Here is a 27,515-nt window from a genome sequence, read left to right as displayed (position 1 = left end):
CACATTTTGAGCAACTATATGGCTATGGGAAAGAGGTTATGATGAGAGTGTCATACTCATCCATACTTTTTGTAATATTCTTTCCATCTATATATATATATATATATATATATTTTTTTTTTTTTCCCAGAGAAAAAAATATCACAATGTCCTGGGTTCTCTATCTGATTCATCAGAAAAGTCACCTGTATGTTATTCAGATACAGCAGTTCTCAACTCACACATATGCACACAGATGTACACACAAATAGATGTAGGTCCATGTATATGTATTTATGAATAACTGACACTAACAGGAGACTTTGTCTCCTCAAGAGATAACAAGTGAAGAGGCCAGATCAGATTGAGCTGGTCACGCAATGAAACACTTTATTTTTATACATCATCTTTCATGCAAACATATCACGAAATTCTTCAAAGCCAGTTTATCTACACATGCCTGAATGGTACAACGAAACTGCTCAGTTTTACAGGAAGCATCTGTAGATGTTGCAGGGCAAGGGTGAAGATGGAAACAATGGCCAAGTTTCAGGAGAATGATTAAGTACTGGAAAACTGGGAAGTTCAGGCAATGGGATATGCACTTTTTTAAGCAGCTGAAGAGGCTCTGCCCACTGAGCAGATGACTCCTGAAAGGAATTTGAAGAGAATTAGTGGGAATGGCTATTTCAGATGGCAAAGGAATCAGAATAGAAAGCCAGTTCCTTAGGCCTGAACTGTCTCCTTTCAAGTCTGAAACATATTTCCTCTTTCTCTTGGATCTTTTGTATCCAAGAGCTCTTTATCCTGCTCTGGTATAACAGCCCAGAAGGAATGCTCCAGGGGAAGAAAATGAAGAGCACTCTGCTCACAACACCTCCATCACTGAGGTGGAGGTGGACATGACTTGCAAATTTTCTGTCTATTGTGGATTTATACTGCTTGGATATTTCCTCAGCCTATCCCAATATACAGCTCAAGCTCCCCATCTGCTTTCCTGCAGCAGCGTTCTGCCTGCTAAGGGATCCTCCAGCTCATGAACATGTACCACTTCAGCATTTGCTACTACCGGCAGAAAGAATACTAACAAATCTAAGATGATAAATACTGGAAGTACATCAGAATGGACTTTGGACACTGACAAATTGACTTTATTTCTGTTTAAAGCACTAGTAGGCACATATTCACATGATAAATATCAGAAAACATTACATGACATAACAAAAAGCATTCTATGGAACTAAGTAAAAATAAATTAATAGAAGTCTGCATTTTAGTTATTCTCATTATAACACCCCTTGTAAGTATTAAGTAAAACTGCAGGCACAATACATATTCAAAAGATGGCATGTGGGGGAGATATGAAAATTTGCTATTTCCACTTGAAGATAATAGGTACAGCAAATGTTTGAGCTACACACTTTAAGATTGCTCTGAGAAGTTTAACCCCTACATATAAAACTCAGTTTTGAATCACATAGAAATCCTGTTAGTTTAATTCTGGCAAAATTCATATTGTGATCTTGCCATTTCATAAATTTGCTCTATTTTTTAGGCTGTGATCCCCTTTATTTTTTTATTGTCTTCTGTACAGTTTTCCATTTGCTCCAATTTATATTTGAATCCACAGTAATGTATTATTGTTTGTAATTATTCCACAGGATATGTGACATAGCTACTGCATTTGTAGTTAAAATAAAATAAAATAAAATAAAATAAAACAAAACAAAACAAAACAAAACAATAAACCTAAAACAAACAAATATGCAATGATATGTGAATGTAAAAATCTTCAATTTAAATTCTCATAAACAGAAATGATAATGATATAAACTGGATTTGTTGGATTTCAGCATCACCAAAAATCAACAGCTCTAATTAAGAACTTAGATATAGAAACAGTTCTCTCAGCTTGAATCATTAGTGACCTTCATATTTAGCTTTGGATGGGAAGGGAAGGGAAGGGAAGGGAAGGGAAGGGAAGGGAAGGGAAGGGAAGGGAAGGGAAGGGAAGGGAAGGGAAGGGAAGGGAAGGGAAGGGAAGGGAAGGGAAGGGAAGGGAAGGGAAGGGAAGGGAAGGGAAGGGAAGGGAAGGGAAGGGAAAGGAAGGGAAGGGAAGGGAAGGGAAGGGAAGGGAAGGGAAGGGAAGGGAAGGGAAGGGAAGGGAAGGGAAGGGAAGGGAAGGGAAGGGAAGGGAAGGGAAGGGAAGGGAAGGGAAGGGAAGGGAAGGGAAGGGAAGGCACTAGAGAGGCCTTTGATCTGCTGTGTCTTCTGGCTGGCTGCTCTAGGTGTTCAGGAATGCAGGTATCAGCTGGGGCATTCTTTCAGTATCAGTTGCTGTATCTAGCTACAGGCAAAAAGCAAGGGACATTATTGTAAAGCAAGGTATATGCTTTATGGTTTTAGAACAAGTAAGTAGTCACCTAGTTGGTGCTTAATAAGTCTGGGAGCTTGGGAGTGATAAATTGAATTTCCAGTTATCTATTCAGAAACAGATGGTCACATTTCAAAACACTTTATTGCCACCATGCTAGCTTGAAAGGTCACACAGTGCTCTCAGCTGAGGTTTTCTATTGTTTGCAATTTCTGCTTGCAGGCTAAGAGCAATATCCTGTGCGTTTTTTTAGCCTGTGTTACTTGTCACTTTAATCTGACAAAAGTGTGGCCTGCCACTCCCAATTGGATGTTCTTCCTCCTTTGGGTGGGCATGACTATACGTGCAGCTGCATGGCAATCTGACTCACCCTACAAATGCTAACTCTGGTACTGTGATGGTGGTGGGAATAGGCAACCTGGGGGAAAACAGGACCTACTTTCTGGCAGCAGGCAGCATTTGCATCAGATCAAAGTGTCTAAAAGAGCCTTGAACTAAAACCTCCTTTAGCTTCATGGATGATTTGGAAATATTCTGTAGCTTTGAATGCAACAATACTCTTATGCATGTATTTTACATTACTGCCAAATCTAATCAAATCTCTAGAAGAAATTTCACAGCATGCAATTCTAAATCAGACAAACCAAGCTGTGACATCCCTAGCAAAACTGTACTAGTTCTTCTGGAAAAGGCTGTTTACTTTAGCGGATGATCAAATGCTAAACAGGAGAATTTGGAGATGCTTCAGGTTAATTGTTCTCATTGGTTTCCTTGCCAAGGCAGCAATGAAGATAATTAACTCTTCACATCTAAACTTAAGTCAAAGGGGTGAAAGAACGTGAATAATAAATCTGTTTCAATCTCCTGTCTGTTTTTAACCTCCCAACACACCTACGCATATCTTAAAATGAAGATTTATATAGTAACTGAGAGGTTTGCAATGAAGAGACTTTTTATGTAGTTATTTGTTCCAACCACCAATTCTCATTACTCATTTCTACTCCATCACACAAATTTTAGTTGTTCAGATTTCTCTAGATAATGCTTCTTGCCTCTTCTTCTTTTTGTATACAATTACTGTAGCATTCTTTGTCACCTGATTTCTCAAGTTCTCTCCATAAGGCCCAGGTTTGCTCCCCTTGTCAATGTTTAATAGTTCTTTTCAGTCTTTTTGCTTAAAGAAGGCTCAGATACACAGAACAGAAGCATCTACCAGCTGCACTGACCTACAGCACCTGAGCATTTCATTTACTTTCTCAGCATCTGCTTCGAGGGACATGCACACACTGATTGAAGAGATGAAGCCATTTAGGTTGTAACCTCCAAAGAATTTACTGTAGCTGACGGTAGAGATGATTATCTGAAAGAAAAAGCTCCCGTGAAGCATCTCAGATAAAGAGTTTCTGTTGCGTGGTCAGTAACATGATTTTTCCTGTTTCACAAACAACTTGATAGATCCTTTTTTTTAGGTGCTGTTAGTTATACACAAGTGATTTTTGATTGCCAGAAGAGGATTCTGCAGCAACAGAAGTTGCTTCAGTTTTTCCCCTCATTTCTAAGGGATCTTTTTTGTTTATTTGTTTTAAAATTATTAATATTAATATTAATATTAAATTATTTGTATTTTATTTACCAAGTCTTTTGTTAGCAAACAGAATATTGATTTCTTCTAGCTGAAATAGGATTGCCTGTAATCAGCAGTGCTAGAATTAATTGTTTAGCCATGCTAAGAACTACTGCAATGCTATTTGCTTCCTCTCACCAAAAAAAAACCAACATAAAACAGTAACAAAAACAACCAACCAATAAACCATTAATATCCCTCTGGGGATCCTATATCCCATGCTACCATGTACAAGCCCTCTCAGACTTCAAAGGACTCTCAGGGTTTCTCCTCCTCACTATGTTCCGTGGCAACAAAGACATAGGTTTTTGCATCTAATGGACCTCATTGAGGTGTCTGTCCAAAGAGGGTTTGTTGGTGTATGTTAGTGAATGTGCACATGTATACATAATACAGGAGAAATCACTCACTTCTCCTATTTTCCTCCCCAGAGTAAACATCTGAATCCTTGAAATGATCTCAATGGATGACATTTCTTCACACAGATGCTCAGAAATAGGTAATTCACTTTATTCTCCACAAGAAGATATGTGATGTTCAGGGTAAAACCAATAAGCCCTCTGAATTACCTCTAATATCTTCCCGACTACTTCAGGGAATATTTCTGTTCTTTGACTAGCTCTATATTTCTCCTGTGAAACCTGTGTCTCAGCTAGTGATTTTTCCTTTACTATATTTTTATGACAATTATTATTTTTTTTCAATTGTCTTAAACAAACAAACAAAAAACACTGCAAGTATGAATATATATTTCAGAACTGTTTAGAACTCAAATCCTATCAATATTTATCTTGTGGTAGTCTTGAATACTTTTTCCTTGACCAGCACTTAGGTACCTATATTTTTTACCAGTCTGCAATGTTAAGCATTAGAAGCACTTTTCTCTCCTGTAAAACTGGCTTTTCTGCATAAATTCTATGGTAATAGCTTATTTTTTACAGTCACTGTTGGTTGCTCTGTTTAAGCAAACAAGTTGCAATTTGGCAGTCTTTTTTTTTTTTTATTTTTTAAGGTGTCTACTCATTAATTATTGGTTAAGAAACACCTTTCAAGGCTTATGTCTGAAGACAGCTGTAGTCCAGTAAGGACCTTGATTAACTTCCTTTGTTTTCTTAGTTTGAACAATACATTCTGTTATCCTATTTGGGTTTTGCAATGCCTGGGGTTTTAAACTACTATTGAATGGACTATTATTATCTTAGAAAACACCAGGAGCATGATTACATCTTGTGAAGTTATTTATATTTGCGTATAGCAAATGAGAAATGGAATTTCAATGTAAATGAGTAAAGAATGATGGTGTATAATTGTACTGTCTTCTGTGTTGCCCAGTTTTCATAGCCATGATATCCTGGGGTGCAAAGGAATGATTTTTCATTGCTTGATTAGGAATTCTTTGCCTTTTCAAAATAAATTGCAGCTGATTTTTTTTTTTTCCAATTGCAGTATTCTCTAGTTGATTCAATTTAATGTAGCTTGATTTGAGTCAGAAAAATTAGGAAATCTTTGTCTTTGGAATTATAATTGTCAGCCCATACACTTTGGCTGTCATTTCCTGGAAGCTTGCTTTGGTCTGCAGCAAGTAGACAGTATATGCAACAAACTGATTATTGTGGAGATACATGATCAAGCTGCCTGTTTACTCCAGATTCTGGAAAGGGAATCCTTTTGCATAACTTGATCTACAGATGTTCTCTCTGAGTAGAGTAAAGCGTTTCTGTCTTCCTATTATTTGTATCTGTATTTCCCCTTTATCCAACATGAGGAGATTCAATAGTAGAGATGTCTTTGTGCTTGTTTTGAGCTAGCAATATGCTCAGCTTTGTACAATACTCAACAGCAGACAATCACTGCCCTGGAGAGCTTAAAGTCTAAAAATACCCCAGTTAATGCCTCAGCTTTTTTCAGTTTTTAACATTCTCAAGGTTCTTTTACTGTTTTATCTCATCTTAATATGCCCCAATTTTAAGCTAGCAACTGAAACAAATCAGTGTGGTTCCTCTCTATGAAAATAATCCGACAACAGGTAACAAATTCATTTCTTAAATTTGAAAATACCTGTAGGCTCAATCCAGTATTCACTGAAGAATAAAGAAAGAATTCCCTTATTACAGATCCACCCAAGTAACTTTAACCTTGCCTACCTCCCCCTGACAATGCCAGCAAAGCACCTGCAAGGACTCTAACTGTGGTACCTGTCTTCTCTGTAGATGCAGAGAGTGGGTGAGTTGTAGCAAATTGAGCTATGATTGTGACTGAGGCCATCTGGGTAAGTCATGTCCATCTGCCTGATGCTTTGGTGAATATATACATGTATTTTGAAGCAATGAAGTGAATGTCTTTCCAGCAAGCCTCATTTAAAGCTGTGATGTGTCTTTTTGCCATGAGGATTGTCAGCAGCAAGGTAAAGATGAATGTGATCTGCTAGTTGAACGCTGAGCAAGTGGAAGGACAGTGAGAGATGAAATCATGTGCTAGAGACAAAAGGATGGTAATAAAGAATAGGGAAAAGGCAAATTTTATCAGCCTTTTTAAACAAAAAATATTATTATTATTTTTTTCCCAGTCCTTTGGACACTGCTTCTTTATTTTGGTTGTGGATATTTTTATGTTTCTGTCTCTGTGGTTTCTCCTTTCTAAGAACATCAGTCAGCACTGAGCTGTGGTGCCTCAGATCTCTGGAGACCCAGAATTCTAGGGATTAAGCTGCAGGTTTAACTTTTGGGCTAGCAAAAGGATCATCTGTTCGGTGTAGTTTGAAGGCAGAGTGAAGATGTGTGTTGTGAGTGTACAGAACTCACTCTAAGAAAAGAAGGCAGAGAATATACCTTAACTTCTATGTTATATTGTGGTTATATCATTAATTTTGCTGTTGCTTGAGAATGCTTCTAAAGGATGATGTGATCATATCTTATTTTGTATGTGGTAATCTAATGGAGCAAATTTCTGGTTGTACTCCCAAATGTTTGACCTGTTTGACCTGGCTTACAGGGTTTGTAAGAAATAGTCATTCTCTTAAGTCTCCCTTATTACTGTACTGTGGTGGCTACAATAACTTAACACTTTTGAGAAAGGGAGCATGCATTTCCCTCTGTGAATACCTTCACATTTCCCATCTCCAGAGTGCACCTTGCACTGACACTGCTTCCTCTTCAGCTCCATTCTCATCCCATTCAGGCCCTGCATATAAAAATTTGCCCCAGCTACAAGGGACCTGTACACTTTAATGTGTTTCATGTTAAACTCAACACCCATACTACATCAACTTGAAAAGGACTCAATCCACTACATAAAGCACAGCCACTTCCCTGCCTTGACATGCTCCTGGGCTACCTAGGCAGGGCTCTCACACCTTCTACTACACTTCAGCCTCCACCTTCTCCAGTTTACATAGGAATGGCCTTCACTATAACCTTTCTACTTGTATTGTTTTCAAAGGTTCATTTGTTTTTGTTCATTTTGTTCACACATTTCAAAATACGTAGATTGTGTCTCGTTGAGAGACAGAACTGTAAGACTATCTCAAGGGGCTCAAATCCAAGGACTAGCAGGGAAAAAGCAAGATACAGAAAGGGCCACCAGCTACATGGCTGCATAAAAGTAGACTCTCTTCCCATTTCTGCTCTAGTTCATGTCAAAGCCAAAGAAAGGACATCAGAGATTCATAATAATTCACAGAGATCCCCGAGTTATTGATTATTCCTCATATTCCTTAGATATTGACCTTTCAAATCATCCATCTGCAGACCTTGTTTCATCATTGTAAGCTTTGTTCTAGGCTCTTTCTGTAAAGGGCTAGTGAATGTTAGGAACTAGCTGGAATGCCTGTGTAGGACTTGAAATACTGTGGAACTCATTGAGAAAGAAAAATAGAAAAGCTGGTAAAAAACTATCATCTTTAAAGAAGAGTCTTTCCAACTTTGATTTGGTATGTTCAGGACACGTTGGAAATCCCTACCTCAAAAAAACGCACAACTTGGATTTGAATCTCCAAGAGCTCTGCTCCACAAACTTGGGCAGATTAAAAACAGACCATTATAAAGCTGAGAAACTTTGCATACCTGTTAATCTCATTACTTCCATGTGCCTTCCCCTGACTGCAGATCTAGCTCAGCCAATCTTGTAGTGTCCCCTACTAATGAACAATAAACGGGTGCTGCTGTTGTTCACAAGGGCCTGAGACCTCTCTGTGGTAACGGCAGGCCCATGGGAAAGGGAGAGGCTGCCAAGTGGGGTGGGATCTTTCACAGCTATCCCAAACCCTGGACTGTAACTCATGAATCAGAACCTAGCCTTTAGTGAACACATCAAATTCACAAAATACAAATGAGCACATGGGTTTTTCAGCATTTCAGGTAGTGAGAAATGAGAAAACAGCTTGTTACCCATGAGGCCTTTCCTCTGCTCCTCACAACTGTGTGCTCCGTTAGATCTGCTGTCAGAGCTGCCCCTGTGAGTGTGCTGTAACATCTTTTGTTTGCATGAATTTGTTGAATAATACGTGTTCTTTAATACAGTTCACTAGATTGTGTAGATTTAATCCAGATCAGACATGGACATGTGATCCCACCTCTGTAACGTTAGCTGGAGAATGTGATATGCATGCTGGCTTTCTGCTTTTAGTCTCGTTAGGCTGGCTGCAGGAGAGCAGATTTCTGACCCAGCATGAAGCTGGAGCAGCACAGCCAGACAATACCTGAGGCAACATCAAGTCTGCTAGGACAAAATTACCTATTCAGGGTTGTCTGAACAAATTTGAAGTGGCAGAGTGAGTTTCTAGTAGCCTAATATTTTGTGCTATGCAGCCTTGCAGTTTTGTACTTGATGCTAGTTTTACAGATGCCTTAAAACATGTGCTACGTGCTTTCATACTTGATTTACCATCTTGTGGTGCCACAGCTTTCAAGAATACAGGAGGCAGGTATTTGCTAACACAATCCATTTTCACTGAAGCAAGGTAAGAAACAATTTCTGCTCAACCATCAACATAACTGGATCTGCTTATTGACAGTGTCAAAAGTCAGTTTGCAAGCAAGTGGGCCCAATACATCTGTCTCTCTGTATTATTTTTTTTTTCAGGTAGATGCAACTTAGCTTTGCCCATAGGCTTAGTTGACCAAACTCAAGAAATGTTGAAAAAGCACAAAATGCACTATTCCTTTATTTTATTAAAGTTTCAGGTACAGGTGTTTCTTTCTAGCTGCTATGAGACCCAAAGAGCAGAATTTTTAAAGAAATGCATTAATGATTTACAGGAAGGATGACAGAAAGGGGAGCTAAGGAGTTTAATCAGACTCTATTTCTATTTTTTGGGAATATTTTATTTGACAGAACCCTATTTTCCTCCCACTGCTGCATTTTTTGACAGATGTCAGTCAAATTATAATCTAGACATAAGAACATTATCACTCTCCACCCCTTTTCTGTGCTACTTTTACATGAAAGGAGGAAAACATGCAGTCATTCGGGATGACTGGCTAATGAGTTGTGTTAGAGAAATTTTATTTATAACAATTCATTACAAACATCATGCAGCATGAAAATAGTGGATAAAGCTTTACAGGAATAATCTCCTTTTATTGTTGCTATTGGAATAAAAGTATTTTGTTATCATATATCTTACATTCACTCATCTGTATTTCTTAGATATACCTTCATTCAGTCAATGCAAGAGAACTCTGGGGTGAATCCAGAATATGCTATCATTTGTAGAAAAACAAACAAACAACAACAACAAAAAAACAACAAAAACAAACAAACAAACAAACAAACAAAAGCAACTATTTCATGCTTCTCAAGAATTATTAATCTGTTCAGAAAGTACTGCAGCATTGTGTGGATTAACTTTCTATATGCCTATCCTACTGGACACACCTTATGCCCTTGGGGCACTTACATGGACTTACGCCTGTACTGTTGAATACTATTTGTATTGTAGACTAAATACTATTTGTAGTTTAGCACTCAGCACTGGGCTCCATTTGACTTTTATCATGTGTCATGTGTTTCAGTTTAATGTATCTGAAATAATTTTAGTTATGTCTTGAAATCCAGTAAAATGATGTAATAGTAAGAAACCTCTTTACTTCAAGTCCCCATCATATGTGTGGTGATGTGTAGGGTACATAGGAGTACTGGGGAGAGATAGGAGGGGAGAGATAGGAGGTGTAAAGTCAGTTGAGATGGAGTTCTTGGGCAGGATGTCTGGCATGCCATACAGGTCCCTGACATCTGTTGTCTCTTACATTGTAATCAGGAATGTACTTCATTGCTGGGAAGAGATCGAGCTCATCCACACAGTATAACTACTCTTACACTTCAACAGTAAAACATCATTTTGGGCTAGTGGCCAAGCCCGTGCCATGGCCGTTTTCATCTTCTGGTGTAGATCATCTGCACATCTAATGGAAAGTCTAGAAGCAGCTTTATGTGATGACAAACAGGATGGGGATTAGGGTTTGGCACCCACTTTAAGAAGAGTACTTAAGCACTTCCTTAACAGTAGTGTCAAAACTCATGTGTTTGAAGGCCTCTGAGACACACATCTCCAAAATTTTTGAATGGGTAACTAATGCATCGTAGTATTCTGTATACCTGCTCTGAGAATCATGTTTTCAGATACCTGACTATTCCCAAATTATGTAAGAGATTTCTGAATATACCAGTTCACAGTCAACAAAAGATTATGCAAACAAATTGAGAAACGAAACACAGATTTTTTTGTCATTCAGAAATTCCTTGGTGGTATTTCTTCAGTCCATGAAAGTACTTTAGTATAGGCAGTGAACACCAGTAAATGGTAGCTCAACTGAGAAGGGTTAGGTAGGTTGTCTTGGACCACTCTTCAGTCTTACCTCTTTTGACAGTGAAAGGAACACATAAGAATGTTTTCCTCTGATATTCCCATTCACAACGACTACAACACTTTGTGCTGGTTAGATAGAGTGCTGTTGCAACTGTCTGTCTTTTGTGGATGCGTGAATGAAGAAGAGAGAGAATCTCAGGAAACTGTAGAACAGTAGTTAGCCCATTGAGGTTTTTTTGTTTGCTTTTTTGTTTGTTTTTAGATATACAGCTCGCAGGAGATTTTAACATTTTTTAATCTGCATGTGCCCATCCTATCACATACAGAATTTGTGATGCAGTGGTATTGGGGGACCTACTTCACAAAAATGCTTCCTAATCCTCCATCAAGTTGCAGCACTGGCCAAAGGTAGGAATGGCATGCTACAGCCACTGCGTAAGAGGCCAGTGTGGTTAACAGGGCCAAGGACCAACCTTTGCTCACACAGAAATCAGTTTTGAAGGCCATGTTTTAAAATGTACCACTGGGACCTAAATCAAGTCATATCCAGAGGGATGAAGAGCTGGGATGATTCTTCAGGGGATTTGTAAAGCCTTCTTTCCTTTAACAAGTCTTTCCATTTGACACCTTCTCACCTATACAGTAATGCTTCTGGGAGCTAGGTGTGAAACCAAGAGGAGAAGTGCACCTGTTTGCATAGTGATTTTTTAAAGTTAATAGTGGGAAGTATTATGTAAAGTGACTACTGCAAACAACTGGAAGTTTAGCTTGGCAAATGGCAAGCAGCCTTTGCACAATGTTGTTCCCTGCATATGGAAAACCCCAGCATGACAGATTCAAAAGTTTAACATAACTGACACCTTGCTGGAAAAAAAAAAAAACAAAAACGCAGCTCAGACAAAGTGAAATGTTCTTCAGACATTGAATCTAACATTGCTGAAGAATTTAAGCAGTGTATCCAAAAAGGAGGAGAATAAGGGAGAAGAAAAAAATCCTTTTCATATTTCAGACATCTTCATTTCATGAGAAAGCTGCAGTGGTGGGTTTAGTTCCTTAATACATCAAAGAGTAGCTGTAACGAGCTCTGGAAGTGGGCTAACGTGATAATTAAGTGACTTTAAATATTAATCATCCTATTTAAAAGTAACATTGGCAAAGAAATAGATCCCTAATGAGAAGTAAAATTACATTATAAACACTATTCTGTAAAAGGGGACCTATTCTAGTGTTTTCTTTGAAGCCAGATGAGAACTGATCCACTGTCTGAGTACATTCCCAGGGTGCTATGAGGAAGCTGAATTCTTTTCATAATTGTTTGACAAACTTCTTCCAAGACACACAGCACACAGACTTAAAATGCATTTTTCCTGTCGTGTGTCTGTGTTTATGGGTGAATACCATATGGACTTTGGTCTAGGCTTTGCTCATCTGAAAAGTGCTGTGAGAGGACTCCATGTTTCAGTTAACTGTTTCCTGTCGAGCAGACAAAACATGTTCATGTGAAGGAAATAAAATCACCAAGCTATTTTAAGGTAAACAAGCCCATGGCTGAAATTTCATTTCCTCAGGGTCTGGGGTATTTTTGTTGTTGTTATTCACATCTGGATAAAAAGGATAGATTAGGTATCACAACTGTTATTTCCCTGAGAAAAGCTGAAACTAAAGACAGGTTTTGAATAGGAAGTATTTACATAATTTGAAGGCTAAGCTGAGCCTGAAGGCAGTGATTGACTTAAAGGTTTGTCTTACAGTAGCATGTTAATGTTGAAATGGGGCAGATGTGCTTAATTGACACAATGGCTGTGTTCTGAGAAGGGATAAAAAAAAGTGATTAAAAAAAAAAAAAAGGAAAGATTTTATAAAATTTTGTTCTCTTGAAATTTAATTTTCCAGTGGTTAAGGAAAGAAATGGTAACATTCACATAGACTGACTTGCATGGATGTGACTTTGTACAGTGTCCCCTCCCATGCAGAGCAGTGACTGAAAACTTTCTCATAGGAAACTATCAACAGGACAAATAATTTTTTTTTTTTTTGGTTAATATAAGAAATTTGTGAATTCTGCCTTCCCTTTTTTTTTTTTTTTTTTTTCTTTTTTTTTTTTTTTCTTTTTTTCCCTTCGGGTCTTGTTTTTTGTGGTATAATAATGTTGGTCCAATCCTGAAGATGTTGCTTAAGGCCAAATCCTGCTATTCTTGTGTCAAATTACATTTAATCAAATGAATGTTGAATTTGGTCTGTCTTTATTCTTTTTTTTTTTTTTTTTTTTTTTTTTTTGAGTTAAATATTCATTGACTTTAAGAAGAGTTTTGTTTTTGTAAGGACTGAATTAAGCTAAGTAGAAACATCAGGACCCAGCTAAGATAGTGACTTCTCACGTCCTTAGAACTCTGCATACTGGAGTATATTAAGTCTTAGAAAAGGCAAGTTGATGTATTAATGGTAAATAGAAAGTTAAATAGATGTATTAGTTCCCTTGCATTCAATTTCTGTAATGCTTTGTAAGAAGTTGTCTCTTTGCATAACTTTTGGACATACAGCTATGATTGCAAAATTATCATAATGTAATCTAGGGGTAGGGAATATGTAAAATTCGCAGGACTGTGGTAGTGTCTTGAGCTGGACAGCTGGTCATGCACACAGTTCTGACTCATCTGGGAGAAGCTGAGTGAGCAAAGAAGTCTGCTCCTGCCCCTATCATGCTACTTGTAGCAGTACAGGGGCAGCAATTAAGGCAGTGATAGTGTCATTTTACAATGAGCAATGGATCCTTGCACTTGAAAATACTTAGGTGGCTTGCAGAATTCATTCCCAAACAAGCTGAGTGGTGCAATTGATACAACAGAAGAAAGGGATGCTATCCAAGGGGACCTAAACAAACTTGAGAAGTGGGCCCATGTGAACCTATTGTGGTTCAACAAGTCCAAGTGCAAGGTGCTGCATTTGGGCCAGGGCTATCCTGGAGGCCTTGAGCACAGACTGGGAGAAGAACTCATTGAGAACAGCTCTGCAGAGAAGGACTCGGGGGTTCTGGTGGATGAAAAGCTTGACATGATCCAGCAGTGTGTCCTTGCAGTCCGGAAGGCCAGCTGCATCCTGGGCTGCATCAACAAAGAAGTGGCCAGCAGCTCAAGGGAGGTGATTGTGCCCCTCTGTTCTGCCCTTGTGAGGCCCCATTTAGAGTCCTGCATCCAGGTCTGGGGCCCTTAGCACAAGAAAGATGTGGGGCTGTTAGAGTGGGTCCAGAGGAGGGTCATGAAGTTGATCAGAGGGCTAGAGCACCTCTCCTATGGAGTAAGGCTGAGAGAGCTCAGTATGTTCAGCCTGGAGAAGAGAAGGCTCGGGGGAGACTTCACAGTGGCCTTTCCATACTTAAAAGGAGCTTATAAAAAGATGGAGAATGACTGTTTAATTGGGGAGCTAATGATAGGACAAGGGGGAATGGTTTTAAACTAAAAGAATGGAGATTAGATGAGGTGTTAGGAAGAAATTCTTCACTCAGAAGGTGGTGAGGCCCTGGCACAGGTTGCCCAGAGAAGCTGTGGATGCTCCATCCCTGGAGGTGTTCAAGGCCAGGCTGAAGGGAGCTTTGGGCAACCTGGTCTGGTGGGAGGTGTCCCTGCCTATGGCAGGGGGGCTGGAACTAGATGGTCTTTGAGGTTCCTTCCAAGCCAAGTTATTCTTTGATTCTATGATTATGTCCCTATTATATTTTATTTCTTATTAAGGGTAATGTGAAGCCATAGTCTTCCCAGGAGAGTACTGTTAGAAGATACAGTGCCTCTTTGTCAAATTTTCTGCTGGTCTATGTGCCATTTGTTGTTGCCTGTGTGTACAGTATTTACATCAGCAGAAAAGTGTTGCTTCTTTGCATAGAAAAAAAAAGTAATTTGAATAGCTTTCCACTCCAGCTGAAAAACTGCCAGATTTTTTTTTTTTCTCTCTCTAAAAACAGATTAATAAGGCTACATTACTTGTAAGAGTATTTGGCTCTATTCCATTAATAGATTCTAATTGTTAAATATGATTTTGTGTGTGTGTGTGTGTGTCCTTTCCTAATTGCAGTTTTAAGTATATTTTCTGGTTGCCTTGTTTGAGACTTTTAGCAGATAAAGACCAGAAAAATAAAGTTGTATATTGTCCTAAGCAGATTCACTCCTAAACAAACTGTTCCTCAAAGATTTCCAGAAGGCACCAGCAGCTCTTCAAGAAGTAACAGCCTACAAAAATGTTATTTTTCACAGTTAAACAGACTTTGGTCTAAAGCTGTGCAAACAAGCCTCTGAATCCTTGTTGCTTTCAGGGACTGTTTTTGGGTGTGTGCTGATCTATAAATCAAAACCATTTGAAACAATGTAAAAGAAAATGTTTAAAAAAATAAATACAAAAAGAAATGTTTTTTTCTTCTCTCTCATGCAGATCAGGATGTGTTCCAGAGAAGCCAAAGGCATTACAGGGATGCAAAACAGGAGTATGAGAGACGAGGTTCAAGAGTGCCTGATCCAAATCCTGCTGAATTAGTGGCAAGTTTCTCCTTGACCACAGTGAGTTTTGGACGAGATCCCATGCTCTGATTTTGGCAGACAGCTTGGCTACCACATCACAGTCCACTTCAGTTTGAAATAGGCAAGACCTAAACCAGAGAAAAAGTAGGTTAAAAATAAAAAAAGGCATCAGATCTATGAGGTCCTTGCCAAGCTCTTTTATAAATAATATGTGGCTCTTCGTGAAACCATATGTAACACTGGCATTGTATAAACAGTCCAAATAACTTAACGTCTTTAGTGTAGCATTGATGTGAGAGGTGCTACAGCAAGATGACAGTTATTAATGCCTTGCCAGTATTGCAAGATAATATGGCCACAGGTATTTCAAAGCAGGCAGTTTATATTGGATCTCATTCCATTGCTGATGTCAGTGGCAAAACTCCTGGAGACTTCAGTGGTGAGAGGACTCAGGCAGTTATGACGAGGGGAATCCATTTGCACCGAAGGCAGCAGAGCTGACTCTGAACAGTCCCATTACCTGATGTTGACTGACATCATCCACCCTTGTGTTCCTGATGGCTGACATCAGTATGCAGTAATAAAAGTACTGCTCTCTCAGGGAACCTAAACACTCGAGCGCAGCTGGAGGTGAAATTGTGTATGAGAATACCCTCAACGAATAAAAGTTTTTCCTGCCAGGAGCCACTTAGAAGGAAAAATAAATAAATGGCTAACTTGCGCTGCCTGTTCTTTTTAAATCAAATGAAGCTGATTAGTCTGAAAAAAAAATAAATTAGTAGGGTCATTAAAGCAGCTGTAGCTTTATTGTTTTTTAACAATAACAAAGTAATAAGAGGTAAAGGATAGGGCTGGATTGGATGATGTTAATCACAGATTCTATTTTTTTTGTGTTGTGTGTGTCTGTTTTTTTTCCCTCTTTTTTTATTTTTTTTTATTTTTTATTTTTTTATTTTTCTTCAATGCCTGCAAGTACTGACACTTATAGCATTAGCTAAACAGAGTATAAGAAGCATCTTACTCTGTGGCCAGCAATTAACTATTGAACAGCCAGCCTATGAGGAAAGCTGCTTCTCCGACAAATTGGCTCAAGCTTATGCTCTGCATTCAAGCCAATGAGAGTGTTGTTCACAGAAAAGCAAGCCTGATGCAGCCTTCCAGTACCCCTGAGATCTGGGAGGAGAAGAGATTTTGTCCCTAACGATTTCTTGTGTAACTTTTTGATTAAAATTCAAGATCAGCAACAACACTTAGCTTTGATGAATGTTAAAAAGGCCAGTCACTGTCAGGGCTATAATGTCTGTATATGCAATTGTCCCGTAGTGCTTTTAGGTCTCTGGTTTGTTCTCTGGCCTGTTCATTGACTGCCTGCATTGAAGGCAGTCAATCTTTTTCGCTCTGGGCTCTCTTTTACAGCGAATCAACTGCATATCTTTTAAACTAACCCCAGGTACAGTCTGTGGGAAGGTCACTCCAGAGGATACTACAAATAAGCACTGTACTGTCTCCTCTACTCGCACAGTCCTCCAGGAGGCTTTGCATGCTCAGCTGTCTCGAGGGCATGCAGAACATACCCTGAGTTTCATGATATGAAAGCATCATGCAGGGACATTTCCAACAGTTGCAGGGAAAGTGTATATGTGGTATTTTGTCAAGTAATGGGCAGCACAAAGTACACTGCTCTGCAGAAGTATTGTGGAGAGTCTTCAGAATGTCATCCCTAGTCATTGAAAAAGGGATTCCACAAAGCAAGGAAATCATCTCAGTCCTTTAATATGATGGTGGATTTTCATAAGGGACTTCTGGGAGCCCCTGAGGGTCTCTTCTACCACATCAACGGTGCAGTTCAGCTGTACCTTCATCCCATTAAGATTCTCTTTCTATTCTGAATGGCAGGTCACCAAGGTTAAATCTGATTCAAGGATCCTTACCGCTGCAGTTTAGAAACTGAACAGAAGTCAGTTGTGCATGATAGATAATAAAGAAGAGCTAAGCTAAGTTAAAACACAAGGTATAGGGAATGTTTACCAGTCAGGCATGCTTAAAAAATAATTAACTAATTAGATTCTAATAAAAAAATATTTTCCTGGATTTTAGTATGTCATTTCATGACACACTTTCACTGTTGGTAAATTTGCATAACGAAAAACTGAAGCAATCAAGAAGTTAAAGACAGAACTACGTAAGTCTCTTTCAGAGCAGAAAAGTTAACCCAGTGACTTCTCTTGAGCTGTGAAAACTGAATCCTGTATCTTCAAAAGTTGTTTACGTGCTTCATATCTACAAGCCAGAAAACATAACCCACAAAGCCGGACTTGTCCCCATGACCCACTGACTTTTTGACATCTCGAGGTCATGCATCCAAAGCATGCACAAGCAGGAAACACAGGGTTTCTTCCAACCACATCCTGGTGTGTCTGTAGTGTAAATTAGAGCTGTGAGAGCTCTGGGAAAATTCATCTGGCAGGCACGTTATGTTTCTTTTCCTTTTTCTTATAAATTGTACTAGAGAGTTTGGGCTTAGTCTGAGTCTAATTAAAATTAATGAGAGTTAAATGTAAAGGAAAAAACAGAGATCAGCCATGAATGATTGGTGGTAGGGGGAAAACCTGTATGTTGAGAAGTCATCTAGCAGGAACCTCCTGCACCTCAGGACTGATGTGAGTGATAAGATGTAAGACAAAGATGAGGGAACATTTATTAGAATTGCAATGCAGTGATGTAAGAATGACAAATACTAGACAAACAGATGATCATCTTCATTGTTCAAGATAGGATAAGTGCACATTCTTGTTTACAGAACAGGACTTATGAGAGTGTCTTTTTTTGACAGGACTACAGACATCTCCATTTCCACTCCTAAAACAACTGATCTTCTCTTCTTTTACCTGTCTAGCAATTTACTTATCTAGCAACTGAATTAATTTTCTGTCAGTCATATACCTGTCATGTCAGCCAAAGCTACAAGGAGTTACTCAGATGCTACTGATCCCTGCTGAGAAACTGTTATTGAAGTGTCTCAGATTGCTCTTAAAAGTAATCATCTTTTATTAGGTTTATGTGCATGAGAAGCAAACAAGAAAAATGAGGCCTAAAGGAAAAAGTAGAAAATGTAAAGGCATTCTATAAGCGGGTTTCAGGGCATTCAGTTAAGATTTAAATAAATAAATTATTTTATCCTATGTGATTCTTATCCCAGGGCCAGGTTAAAAGTGGATCTGAAGTTCCATAGTACTGAAGATGAGGCTACTGAACATAGTGCCATATAGCAGAGTGTTAAATGAATATCATGGAAGGACAATGAGAGTGTAATGCTTAAAAAAGGAAATTCCTTAGCTCTTCCCTTATAAATGAAACAGAATCACATAGAACCATATTTTCTGTGTTGGCATCACTAATGTGTGATAGCATGAAATCTTTGGTAGACTTTTCAAGAGTTCCCTTCAAATTGTGAAATATACCCAGCTGCCTCACTTGCCCAAACTCAACCACAGAGAAATATAAGACCAGTGCTTTCTGAATGAGACAAATGAGGCATTGTTGACACAACTGAGGTACAAGTAAATAGGGTTAGAGAAATAGTTACCCAATTTACAGTGAAGAGGAAGGGTGTTGATACATAGAGGCTATACATGTAAGTACAAACGTTCATCCAAGAAACTGCTTGGGAAGAAGGACATATGCAATAGCATTGTTAATTCTGTATACAAAGCAAGAACAGGTGCAAGTCCAGTGTGACAAATAAAATACAAATTCTGCACGTTCGGCAAGTTTAAGTGCTGCAGGATCCAAGCACCCAACTGTTCAGGAATTTAAGACCTCTGTTGGAAAGATCACATTTATGATCTGTTGATATAGAATGAAGGTGGTCAGCAACAGAAAAGACTAGTATAACATTTAGTGCAGCATGAAATCTCCAGCTGACCAGAGCAAAATGTTAAACCAGACAACATGAGATGAGGCACAGAGAATGCACATACATTTATAAAGGAGTAAGTTTGCTGATGGGATAAGAAAAAATAAAGATGATATTCTCAGCCTTAGTACATCCTGTCACAGACACTCTCCTCATATGGAATTTCTTTTTCCCATGTGGCAGTTCAGCAAATGTTATTGAAGTCCACATATCTCCGACTGCTCAGAATCAAGGTCTGCCATGCATAATAAAGCAATGTTGCAAGCTGACATTCTGAGTTCATTGTCTGATTTGATGCAATACATAAAACTTCCATCAGCTGCACATCAGTAATACTGTAACTATTCCAAGATTTTGCTTTATAGCTCTTAGATTTGTTTTATTTTTTTTAGAAGATTGATGAGAGGGGCTTGACTGACGTCATTTAAGACAAGCTGTAAGCACTACTAATTTTAATATTGGAATTCCTTAACGTAGCTTAGTCCACATGCTATTTATTAGGAAAAGCCTGTTGTTTTCTTTATTTGTGAATTTTTCTTTGGCGGTCCTTATAGCCTTTCCTGTATGTAAAATAATAATAATAAATAAATAATAATAATTAAAAAAAAAAAAACACAAAACAAAACAAACAAAACAAACAAAAAAACACATACCTTTAAATCAGACACATCTGGTATAAAAGCATTCAGTTTAGTGCAGAAGAATTATGTAATGGATGAATGGGTGCCTTTAAATATGAAATGAGCCAGAAGCCCTTTATGTAGAACCCTCCCAGAGCAAGGCAGTCAGTGTGTGAGTGACAGCACAGAAAAACCCTTTCCCTGGCCGTGTCTGGAGCTCACACAAGTCTAACACAACAGTACCTGCAAATTACAAGATTCAAGAAATTTAGATGCAATAAAGAGGTCACGCAAGAGGAAATATATTTAAAGACTTTGTGAATAAGATTTCAGTTCCTACTTGACAGATGAATTAAGGCAACCTTGTAGCTAGGCAGAAAGGCTTTGCCCGCGCAAAGTTTATCAGCATAAGGAAGTTTTGCTACTGACAAATATATGAATAATGAGCAAGGCTTTGTTAGGTAAACTGTTTAATCCTGGAAGGATACAAAGGGTCTATTGAAATAATATTTCGACTTTTCAGTGCTCACTGCTTTTGTTTTTGTCTTTGTGATAGAGAATAAGTCAGGAAGCTAATTCTTCCATTACATATTTGAACAGTAAAAATGAATTGGTATCAATAGTTCTTTGGCTGACCTGTGGCTTTCACAGAAGGCAGTGCTGTGAGTTTTTTTTTTTTTTCCTAGGCCCTGGAAGCAGCTGACTCTGAGACTTTTTAAAATGACACTGAAGAGACATAAACATCAAGCGTGGAACAGCCAAATGCAAGGAAATAAGAACTGAAGACTGACTGCCTGTAAAACCTAAACAAATATTTCCATCAGTAAAATTGGCAAAAGAGTTTGGGAAACACTATGAGATTAACAGCTGTATATGAACATGCAATGTTTTACAAGAGATTTGCTATGGGTAAGATAAATCAGTGCTCTGAATTTGCTTGAAGTTTTGTAAATCAGGTCACATACCTTCCTGGCAAATAGTGTGTGAGTATCTTAGCAATGATTGCATTTCCTGGAGTGTGCCACTGCATTCACTGCAACATAGCACAAAAGTGAAAGAGGATTATTATCAGGGAGGCTCAAATCAGTGAATCCCATGGGTGGAACTGTTACAAAGAGGAGTCGTTTAACACTTTGCATCATCACTGCATGACTGTGTCCAGCTTTGCTGTCCAATCATTTTCTCTATTACAATCTCCCATTATTGTTGGTTTGGATAGAAACCATATTTCTAGAAGGAAGGCTTAGTTGGACAGCAGGTATTTGAGACCCTTGATCTTTTCCTGGCACATTCTCTCTCTGTAGAATAAATAAAGTTTAGTACCTTTACTATGTTTTGCTGTGTCAAGACATGCTCAATCCTGTCCGTATGGACTGATCAGAAAAATCATGTTTGCTTACTTCTATATGACAAACACATAGTCAACTCCTTTACAAAGGAAATGTTGATGTCAATTTGGGACTGGGTCAATTTTGGGACTGATGTCAATTTGGGACTGTCAGTTTTGCTCTGTTCAGTGACTGCTCATGGACATCTTTGGTGGTGGACATGGCGAGGCACTGACAAAGGACAATTCCATTTTCTGTCAGGAATCAAAAATTTCCTTATTCCTCATTACAAAAGAAACAAAAGTTTTCACATGTGTTTTGGAGGACACTGGAAACCACATTCTGATCCCACTTAGGTCAACTGAAAATTTGATATTTGATTTCTGTAGTACTGGAGTTCTAGTTCTCTCTATTTTATCAATTTAAAGCAGTTTTGAAATTCCCATCTCACGGAACCATACGATTACATATTCTTTTGCATATTTATTCTGAGTATGAGAAAGGCTGAGACCAAGGGTTTGGACCATTTAAACACTATGACGTTTGAACTGATTCCCTCTCCAGTATCTCTGAAATCCTTGGAAAAAGAAAGATGTGCTTTCTTAGCAGTGATATTTCAGCTGTAGTGAGTAACAGGAGCTTACCCACTCCTCACCACTCCCACTCTTCACCCTACAGGATGTTCTGCTGCCGACACAGAGATGCCTCTTAAGGAGCAATGGCCTCTTTTCCAGCTGAGAAGAGAAAGATTCAGCCACACCACATCTCTTTAAAATTTGCACTTGACCAAGAAAAGAGACCAGTAGGATCCCAGTAGAGAGGGAGTAGTGGAGCTTCTCAGCAAGAGCATCCCATGTCTGTGGCTGTCCCTGGTGCCTGAACTTAGCTCTGGGCCAGAGTCACAGTGGTCTAGTCTTGAGGGGACAATTTCCACCTGCATTAGAAACAAAGGATTTCAGTTTTCCCTTAGAAAATTCCTACTTTTAATGAGCATGGATGTGACCCTTTTACAGAGAAAAAAAATGGCAAAATGTTGAGCTGAAGTTTCAGGGTGATTCAACTGCATTGGCTATCTAAAAAAAAAAGAAAAATTAGAGAAAAAAGATGAAAGCATGTAAGATTCTGGCATTTTGGGATAAAAATGAAATGACTCATAAAGGTATTTACAGAGTTTGAAAAAGAAGAGATGGGCCAGAAGAAAATGTTACAAAATTCAGTACTTTAAACAAACAAACAACAACAACAATAAAAGCAAGAAAGCAAACAACTAACAACTAACAACAACAACAACAAACATCAAGCAAACAAACAAACAAACAAAAAATGCAGTTATTCACAAAGTTCTGTGTAGAACTCATCCATACCTTTCTTTTAAGGTTACCTGTGCTTTTTCACCAGTCATTTCTCAAAGTCTGACCAACATGGCATTGTGAGCACTCCTCAAATAACATTACCAGGTGGGACAATGCTGCAATAGTATATATTATTTCCTAGAGCATTCCTTCATTTCTAGTATTCCCTCTTCCCCCATGACCCTTCTGTTCATTCTTGGCCACCTCCCAAAATAATTCTCTTTTGTTTTCTTTTTTTTGCTGACAGTTTCCATTTAAAAGACCTTGGTTTCTGCCCCTTTGTATTCATTACAGAATATAAATCAGGAGATCTCTGATTAGCTTACTTCCTTGTTTTTTCTCAGCCAGGATGATGTCAGCGCAGCTCAGGGAATTAATTTTATTGGTTAAATCGTGGGCTCTCTTCTGGTCAAATCAAGAGAAGCCCAATGTTCAAAAGACAGTAAAAGTTTCAAAGTTTCATGTACAGAATTGCAATTTATATTGCATTGACTCACGGTTAGAAATAAAATTTGCATGATAGACATGATTTTTTTTCTCTCTCTCTCTCTCTCTCTCTCTTTTTTTTTTTTTTTTTTTTTTTTTTTGGTGATCAGGCATTGGTTTAGGCAAAAGGAAGAAATAAAACCTAGTTAAAATGTCACAGCTCCCCTTTTGTTATGCAGGAACCAGCCTCTGTTGTACTTGGTGACTCATTTGTTTGATAGGTGTGTTTGACAATACTCTTAGAACTGTTATTGTATTTCTTAAAAACACTATCATGGAAAAGGTGCACTCTGTTTTCTAATAAAACAAATGGTCAACTTATTTAAGATTCATGTGATTTACAAACCCTCACAGGAGTTTAATGTTGTCACAAAGACTGTAGTTTCTGTGTCACAGTGGAGAGTGGTGGCATTCAGGTAACAACAAAAGGGAATATAGCTTGGGTGTACTCTCAATGCTTTTTCTCACCCATGCTATGTGGTTTATTTTATGTAGCACATACATGTATATTTAACATTAACCAAAATAGCTGTAGTATTTAATGGCAGGGCTAATCTTTATCATCTGACAAGTTGTATTTGCTGTTTGGAGTCAAAATCATGTTTCATTAGGAAAAGTCACATCAAGCCATATCCTCACAGGTCATTTTTTTTTTTTTTAAGACAGCATTTTTTACCTTATTTCTCATTCCATTCTGATATTTTATTTTAAAATGAGATACTCTATATGAAGCAGCATAGCCTGCATTTTCCCAAATGCGAAGTAATTTTTTTTTCCTCTCAGAGCAGTGCCAACTACTGACACTTAAAATCAGAGCTAATCAGTGAATCATAGCCCTGCTCACATCATTTCAGGGTCTCGCCCAAGGCCCTGGAAAAGGCTATTTCTTTTTGTCAGGCCTTCTCCCTGTCCTTGCTGTTTTTTGCTGTTTTGGGGAGTGAGTGTTCATGGTGTGTGAGATGTGCCTATGTACAAACAAACAGGTGGGGACCTCTGTGTTAGTGGGGTCTCCTCAGCTGTCCAGCCCTGAGTGACCAGGCAGAATGGCTGTGAACACCCTTTCCTCTCTCAAAACAAACTCCTGGGGCCCCATATCCATTTCCTGGTAAAAAATAAAATAAAATATAAAATTATATATATGACTGACAACCTCCTAACCAAATTATATATATGACTAAATTACAGCAAACCTCTTCTGACATACGGCAGTTAATTTAAATCACCTTGAAATGACAATGTGTTGCAGTGAGTTCTCACACCAGCATTCAGAAAGGACCCAAAGCCTATCTCTGGAACTTTTATATTAAATGAGGTAGGGCCTGAAGGCTGCTTACTTCTGGTTGGAGAACTTGAAAGCTCCATTTCAGCCCTACAGAGCTGAGATGCTGTAAACATGTTAGTAAAGAGGCAACAATAAATAAATATTCAGTAACCTTTCACTTTCCTAGTATTTCTCAGAGTTGTAATTAGAAATCATAATGAAAAGTAGTACCTATTGTATTATTTTTCCTGTTTGAATCAGGACAAGTGATAGCTAATGTTTTTCTCCCATTCAATTTCTCTCCATCATTCCGTCCTGATACCTAAATCTGAAGATTTCTGAAAGTGGCATCCCTTTTTGGGCCAATATATCACTAAAAGTTTAAGGTAGCTAATGTCTGCCTGAATTTCTTGAAAGTCTAGAACAAAATTTTGTGGTACAAGAAACATTTGATGATTCAGCTCAGAGACGCATCAAATGTTTAACTTCTCATTTAAGAGCACAAGAAATGAAAAGACTGCTTTTACCATAATTCTTTGCATCATCTGTACTGACTAGCTTTTTGTTTTTGAGTCTCAAGTGGATGGACATTGGTGTTCCGAATATCACAAAGTTCCTTTCATTTTTATTTTGTAAAAGTATATTTTACATATTTTAAGTATATTTTAATATATCAAATATATTTTAAATTGACTAACTTTATTAAGTATATTTTTTATTAAATATAGAAAAATATAATGTTGAGGACCCTATTATATGATTAATGAATAACCTAATAGTAAATTTATAAAGAGATGTGTCGTTATACATAGCCATGCATTGCTTGAATATATGCTTTCAAAGATTGGTGATAGCTCTCCACTCTTACACAGGCTGCCAAAATGCCTCAAGAATTAATACTATGCCTCCAGAATGCAGCAGGCAGGAGATAGCAGGTGAAATTAATCCTAATTTACAGTGAGGATATAACAACTACTTTCTTTCATATGACCGAGAATGTTGCCACATAAGCAGTCAAAAGCCAAAAGAAAATCAGTCCTCTTATTCAAGATCTGAATTTAAAAAAAAAAAAGCCTGCAAAATAGCACACAAGAAATGACATACTCCATGTGTTGAAATAGTCCTGCCTTCGATACACCATAGGTCAGGACAGTTTTCCTTGCTGAGCTCTCATCTGAACTCCTCAGCTGAAGGCTGCAACTGAGAATTTAGAGGTGTGAAGCCTAGGGGCTTTCCCCGCTGGAGGAAAGCAGCTCCTCTAGACTGCTGGCTTGAAATGGCTTAGGGTTTGTAGGGACAGGGATATCCCTGACATACTACCCAAAACCTACCTCCTATGGCAATGCCTACATGGAGGCTGGCTGGGCTGGCAGACAAGTTACTTCTGCTGATAGGATCTGATCCCTGTGGGGCAGGGACAAAGTGTATGGGCAGGGAAGCAGGGGTGGGTGCCTCTGTACAGCCTCTGTCTGTGCTGGAAACCTTGTCTGCAACCTTCCTCTTCCTTTGCCACCAGTCTGTCACATCCCCTGGGCATGCAGACATACATGCAAATAACCGCATGGTTCTGGACATATAAACAAACAATGAGGCCTCTTAAATCCCACAGTTTATAGGTTAGTCTTGAAAACATGCTTGTGGGAGATTAAAGTCCTAAACTACCTGTGTTGCCAGAAAAAGCTTTCTAGGTGGTTTCTAAATGAAACAAATTCCTCTCCCTGTAATTAATGTGGTTAATTATGCTAAATCCAGCAAATAGCTTTTCTGTAAACAAACATTTTTTTTTCATACGATTAGAGGTCATCACTAGTGATTTGTAGGGATAGATCATTAGTTCTGATAAAAGCAGAACTTAGCCAGAAATTACATCCTCTTTACTTTAGTTTTAAAGTGAGCACTTGTCCAAATTCAAGCAACTCCTAAAATAAATAAATAAGTAAATGAAATTGTATTTTCTCTCTCACTAGGATTTCTCCAATTTTCTATGTCCCAGGATAGGATTTTAATCTAAGTGATGAGAAAATGAATAGAAGGAGAACCTGATGCCAGATCAATAAATCAAAAACACAGTAAAAAAAATACATGAGTGGAATGAGGTGATGTTCCTCCTCTATTTCCACCCTTAATTTCTTTCTTAATAGAATAGAAAAATGGCTGCTGAAAATTGTAATTATGATACATTTTATACACCATCATGTTGATTGGAAACTATCACCAAAACCAGGGTTTCCTGCCCCAAAGATCTAGACTGCAAAAATGTGCTAGAACTCACACGGTTGAATTTACTGTCTAGGACAGCATCAGCCAAATCACTGAATTAAACTTTGACCATAGGTTACACATTGGAAAAATGTTAACAATGTTAAACAAGAGGGTTAATTTCACTCCTTAACTGATCAATTTAAAGAAAAAAATTACCTCCATTTTCAAGCCACTGACTCAAATAAATAAATAAATAAATATCTGATTCCTGCATTAGGTTGTTCAGACTGCCACTTAAGGATGTAAAACAGTTACTTACATTCCTGAATTACAAGCTGAATGTCGTCTGAAAGATGAATATCTTGGTAGGCAGATGAAATCAAAATAATAAAGTCTCTCACCTCTTTTTAACCACTTAAGCTATTTTACCCTTGAAATTTTATTTATGTATTTATTTATTGAGTTCTTACAGAAAAGAGTGTGTCCAAATGTGTAGGCTATGCTGTTTTCAGATTCACATTATGATTCTCCACAATGAGTATTTTGCATTTATTTTGCACACTGAACCGACACTGGAGTGTTTTAATACTCAGTTCATTCTGAAATCATGATTTAGGAGACACAAAATATACCATCAAAGCAGTATGTTTTTATGGCAACAGGTACCAAGATATTAGTCTGCAGTCTGAAATGTAAGCACTTTGGTCAGGCTTCCCAGAGGAAATTTACAGACTGAAAGCTTTCTGCTTCTGTCTTTGTGGCACTCCTGGTTTTATTCTTGTGGGGTTATGTATCCTTGCCATTTGCTACACTCTGCGTTCCCACATTTGCCAAAGCTCCTACACGTGCCATATCCACAGGGGCAGAGATTAGCATTCCAGGCTACTCCAAAGAGTAAGAGCAAACAAAAAATATTTATTGTTGTCACTAGCTTCTTGATGAGCTTTTGACATACTCGGAATAGTTTACTTTGGTCATGTAGATAACAGAATAGCCTACCAGGTCGTACATAGAGTCTAAGTGTATAACAAATAGATTGCAGAAACAATTGATTGTGCTTCTG

General features: G+C 38.2%; 2 long non-coding RNA genes across 3 annotated transcripts; one reads left to right on the top strand and one right to left on the bottom strand.

Annotated features, from left to right (window-relative positions):
* Nucleotides 1-343: 343 nt before the first annotated feature.
* On the bottom strand, nt 344-8,166 carry LOC311434417. Its single transcript, XR_014691470.1, has 2 exons — nt 8,039-8,166; nt 344-629 (listed from the first exon to the last, which is right to left on the bottom strand). It is a non-coding gene; the product is annotated as an uncharacterized lncRNA (long non-coding RNA).
* Nucleotides 8,167-11,945: 3,779 nt separating this feature from the next.
* On the top strand, nt 11,946-23,032 carry LOC311434416. Of its 2 annotated transcripts, XR_014691468.1 has the most exons (4): nt 11,946-12,314; nt 15,202-15,326; nt 20,510-20,732; nt 21,830-23,032. It is a non-coding gene; the product is annotated as an uncharacterized lncRNA (long non-coding RNA). The 2 variants fall into 2 exon arrangements; XR_014691469.1 differs by having other exon boundaries at nt 20,510-23,032.
* Nucleotides 23,033-27,515: the final 4,483 nt, after the last annotated feature.

The sequence above is a fragment of the Aythya ferina genome (assembly GCF_964211825.1).
Source record: "Aythya ferina genome assembly, chromosome: 3".
Classification (NCBI taxonomy): domain Eukaryota; kingdom Metazoa; phylum Chordata; class Aves; order Anseriformes; family Anatidae; genus Aythya; species Aythya ferina.
This window is presented reverse-complemented; position numbering and strand designations above follow the sequence as displayed.